Source organism: Phoca vitulina, unplaced genomic scaffold (genome assembly GCF_004348235.1).
Source record: "Phoca vitulina isolate PV1807 unplaced genomic scaffold, GSC_HSeal_1.0 scaffold143, whole genome shotgun sequence".
NCBI lineage: Eukaryota > Metazoa > Chordata > Mammalia > Carnivora > Phocidae > Phoca > Phoca vitulina.
In genome coordinates, this window is record NW_022589846.1 from 198,386 (window position 1) to 203,417 (window position 5,032).

The 5,032-nt window shown below is 49.9% G+C and overlaps 1 long non-coding RNA gene across 1 annotated transcript; it reads left to right on the forward strand.

Annotated features, from left to right (window-relative positions):
- The first annotated feature begins 155 nt into the window (after positions 1-155).
- On the forward strand, positions 156-4,786 carry LOC116628887. The gene is made up of 3 exons (XR_004298670.1): positions 156-726; positions 1,154-1,291; positions 3,333-4,786. It is a non-coding gene; the product is annotated as an uncharacterized LOC116628887 (long non-coding RNA).
- The last annotated feature ends 246 nt before the right edge of the window (positions 4,787-5,032 follow it).

Genomic DNA, 5,032 nt, shown 5'->3' on the forward strand with positions numbered 1-5,032 from the left:
GCCCCCGCGAGTCACATGACCACCCCTGCTCCGGAGGCTGGGGCGCCCCGCCCCCGGCCTCTCGGCCAATGGGGGCCGAGCCGCTGTGACGGGGCGGGGTCCCGGGGCGCCTGCGCTCGGGGCCCTCGGCGGCTCGGGGCGGAGCGGGCCGGGAGCTGGGGAGTGCGTGGGGCGCTGCGGGGTCCCGGGCTGAGGAGCGCACTGCGCTGCCGCTTTGTCTGAGAAGAGACGACGTTGTGTGTGTTACAGTGTCTGACTCCTGTGCTCCTTCCTCAAAGCGGTTAAAAGCGAACTCGAGGCAGAAGCAGCGTCACGGAGACGAATGCCGACCCTGAGAAGAACACCCCGAAGGATCTGGGAGAAATGGAGGCTCCCGAAGCGCAGCGGAAGCGCCCAGCCGCCGAAGATGCGGCCCGCGCGACGGCTGAGGTGCTTTCCCGGGGCGCCGGCGGCCCTGTGGAGGTGCAGGCAGCTGCGGCCGGGGCTGGCTGCTCAGGCCCCACGGCGGTCCCCGTCCCGTTTCTGGGCTGCGGTCAACGAAGAGCAGTCACTTCTGTGGGTTGGAGCGGAAGGGGGTTCCCTTCAGAGTGAAGTCCCTGCGGAGATCTGTTCTCCCTGCTCAACTGTTCTGTGAACAGTGTTCAGAAAGCCCTCGGGCAGCAAAGAGGAAGGCTGAGCACTGAGGAGAGAAAGGACTGAAGCCTGGGGAATGCACCGGGGACTTCGGTGGGGAGCGGAGCGCCGGGGATGGGGGCGGTGAGAGCATCCTCGGGGGAACCAGTCACGGTTCTAATTCTGGAATTCTCCGGGCGGAGCTGCAGTTTATTTTAGATTCATATATTTTTTAAGATTTTGATTTCTTTATTTATTTAGCGCGCAAGTAGGGGAAGGGGCAGAGGGAGACAGGATCTCGAGCAGACTCGGACTGAGAGGGAGCCCAGCGCGGGGGGGGGGGGGGTCTAAGGACCCTGGGGTCACGACCTGAGAGGACATCAGTAGTGGCTCTCTTAACGACTGAGCCGCCCAGGCGCCCCTGAAATAATAATTTTTAAGTTCTATGTGTGGTATGTTCCAGACCCTGTTCTAAACACTTTACATGTGTTATCTCATTACCTTGTAAGAAAAATTCTGATCTGTATTATGTTTATCTAAGGAGGGAACTGGTGTACATAGAGATTAAATGACTTGCCCAAGATCACACGTTCAGTAGCCGGTGAAGCGGAAAGATGAGCCGTCTGATACCAGAGCCTGTGCTTGCAACCACCGTACTTGTGTGACTACCTCAGCAGTGGTGAGTGTATTGTGGGAAAGTGCTGGAATAAACACCAAGCAAGTGGTTCTGATCCCTGCACTGCGTGTAAGAAGGTCTCAATACTTGGAGAACTCTTCAGCCTTTTCTTTCAAGAGACATTGGCCCAATCAAAGTGCTCATTTTATTTATTATTTCATTCACTCAACAAATGTTTCTGGAGCACTACCAATTCATGTGACTCTATATTGGATTTTAGGAATTTAAAGACAGGTGAGATTCAGTCCCATTCCTCTAATGGCTCACACTCTAGCATGGAGACAGCAGGTGCTGTAAGTGGTGTCATAGAGGTAGAAGTTACATAGTATAGTCTGGGAGCATAGAGAAGGAGTACTTAATTAAGAATTTGTTTGAGAGGGGCGCCTGGGTGGCTCAGTCGGTTAAGCGGCTGCCTTCGGCCCAGGTCATGGTCCCAGAGTCCTGGGATCGAGCCCCACATCGGACTCCCTGCTCAGTGGAGAGCTTGCTTCTCCCTCTCCCTCTGCCTGCCTCTCTGCCAACTTGTGCTCTCTCTCTCTCTCTCTGTCAAATAAATAAATAAAATCTTAAAAAAAAAAAAAAAGCTGTTTGAGAAAAGTGTAGAAAAGACTCTGGAGGGGATGAAATATGAGGTGAAGCTTAATAGATCCAATGAGTTGAAGATGGACTGGAATGGAAGATGGGAAAAAAGAGATACTTGAATGTGAGTTCAATTAATGGACCTTGTAGGAAATGGAAGCCATTCATAAGATAGCTGAATTATCTCCAAACTTAAAATTCTTTAGAGAGTTTTTATTTTTATTATGTATTTATTTAGAAAGATGATTTTATTTTAAAATATAGAGAGAAGCAAAACAGGAAACCTGGAGACAAGGGCAAAGAATAAGAAGGAGCAGCCAGCAAATTATGAGGAAAATGAACAAACAAAAATGGGTCAGGGCAACCAAGGGAGGAGAGGTTGATGACAGCAGTGTCATACAGAGATCAGTTGGGAATTTCTGTGTTCTAGGCATGTTATAGGCTCCTTATATGTACTAACTCAATCATCCAAGAACCCTTTGCTGTTTAATCCTCACAACAACCCCATCTTATGGATGAGGGAAATGAAGTACAAGGAAGTTAAGTGTTTTGTGCAAGATCATGCTGCTGGTAAGTGGCAGAATGGGGATTTAAACCCTGGCAGTCTGACTTTCTGAGTCTGTGCTTGTTACCACTATCTTATACTCCCTCTCTGAAGAAGATCTAGGGAGTTTAGGAATCAAGAGTTTTTCATCTTTAATAGGGGCAGTTTCTGTGGAGTGTGGTGGAAAGGGAAGGACGGGACACAAGCTGTATCATTTCTTTCCAGAATTTTGGCTATAAAAATGAAAAATGAAAGGCCATCTCTACTGTAGAACAGTAGGACTTCTAGAGGGAGTAGGGCCTACAGGTTCAGGGTGAAAGAGATTTGAATATGTCGCTAAAGGAAAAATGCCAATAGAGAGGATGAAGATTCAGGAAAGGGGTATCAGAGGCCACTCAGGAGATAGGGGAGGCTGGGTTCTAAAATACTAAGGAGAATCGATCCTTTAACCAGAGAAGGAATCTGAGATCAGAGGAAGGAAAATACATCTGCATTGCTTGGGTCTTGTTCAGAAACCGTTTTAGGATTTGGAGGGAGGAATTCCAACTAGCCACAGGTACCATATTCATCAGGCGTCCAATTTGTTCTATTAGTCACTCACCAAAACCCTGATTCAGCAGAGTTATAGTCTCACAAAAGTATTTTCTGTTTGATCTACTCCAAAGATAACAACCAACAGCATATTTTAAAAAATCACCGAGTTGATGGTCCAACAACTCCAAGAGGATAGCATCTTCATCTCTTGATTTCCTAGAGCAGCTCAGATTTTCTCACTGAAATACACCCAAGCAAGAGGAAAACAAACAAGTGCCTCAAAATGGCTTGTCACAGGTGTCAAATTTGAGGGTCTCATTTTATCTTTGTGTTGTTGTTAAGCCACAGTAATTGCTTCACTGTTCAAAATATTTATTTTCCTAATAGGTCACACAAAAGTTGGGAAGAGAAAGATGGATGTCAACTAGCCTATGTCCCAGTCTGGGCTGAGGAGGAGCAAAGAGCTGCCTAAAGAAAGGAGTAGCTGCGACAAACCGCAAAGGTCAAGATGGCCACCGGCCAATGGAACTGGCTGCCTGGGTCCACACTCACCAGCCACTCTCACGAGCACCACCGAGGTGCCGCGAGGACAGCAGAGCTGCTGGCCCCAAGCATTACAACTTCCTGAATGGAGAAGCAGGAGCTCGCTCTTCAGACACGGTCTTGATGATGCCTTTGTGCTCCTTTGTGGCCTCCCAGTTCGTGCCATTGAATCCCTCCGCGACCACACTCCACCCAGTGCCCTCCTCCAGGCAGTGTGGGGCCATTCCAGAGCCTCCAGGGTGTGAGCGGGGCGTGTAGAGGCTCTGAATGCCACCCCCTTACAGAAGGTGATGAGAGAAAAACTCTCTGAAGACCTCATACACAGGGGAAGCCGTTTTAAATTTCTTTCTGAGGTAGCATGACCATACATACCAAAAGCCTAGCATATGGCGCACCACGAATACACGTACATCTGCTTTGTACATGAGTAGCCTAAAGGAAAACCAGCTTGTCCTTGAGGTATCGATGGATGCTCCTACTCCCGGCGTTCCTTTGCGATAAAGCTCATTCCTGCCTGTGTGCCAATCTATAGTCTGAGCTCTTACAAGATGTAAAAAAGTATATGACCCTGTAAAAACTGTTCCTTCTCCAGAACATTTTCTTCCCTGTGAAGAGCGTGTTTCCCGGCAGCCGGCCTAAGTTGGGCTCAAATAAAACCTTTTTTCTTACTTTTAGAGATTCTGACAGGTCTGTCCATTTGGCCGGACAGGTGTGCTAGGCTCTGTGTGCTTTGAATGTGTGTGTGCTTACGCTCTTGGCTCCCTTCAGGCTTCCAAAGCCTGAGCAAGGAAGTGTCTGTTCTGTGGCTTCTTTCAGATACTGCAGTTGCAGCCAGAGAGGTGCAAGTCGGCCGAGGCTCAAACGTCCAAGTGTCCTGCCCCGCAGTGGGCACCTCCTGCGTGGCTCCCCGGGCCCTGGTGTTCCATGGTGTTCAGCAGCCCAGTGGCACCCTGACCCCTCCTGCAAAGTCTCCCACTGGTCTCCAGGGGAAGGGAGCACCTGTGCGGGGCCACCTCCTGGGTCCAGTGACCGCTGCCTCTGCAGCTGCTTGTTCCTGTTCCCAGCCCCCACCCCCAACCTTCCCCCGGCTGGCCCGTGGAGTCCTGTTTGTGGCCGGTGTGCAGGCCCCGGAGGCCCTGGCTGCTTCTGCCCGTGTGTCTTGGCAGCCCCACTGCTCCTCGCTGGCAGCATTAAATTAGGAGTCTCATTTTATCTTTAAAAGTCATGCAATTTGCATTCTACCCTATAATCTAGTTGGGCACTGGAAATGGAAAGTAAGAAAAGATTGGTTCCTCACCCTTTAGAAATCATAGTTAAAAGAAATAGGGCGCCTGGGTGGCTCAGTAGGTTAAGCATCTGCCTTTGGCTCAGGTCATGATCCCAGGGTCCTGGGATCGAGCCCCATGTCGGGCTCCCTGCTCAGCAGGGAGTCTGCTTCTCCCTCTGCCTGTCACTCCCCCTGCTTGTATGCTCTCTCCCTCTCTCTCTGTCAAATAAATAATAAAAATCTTAAAAAAAAAAAGTGAGGGATGCCTGGGTGGCTC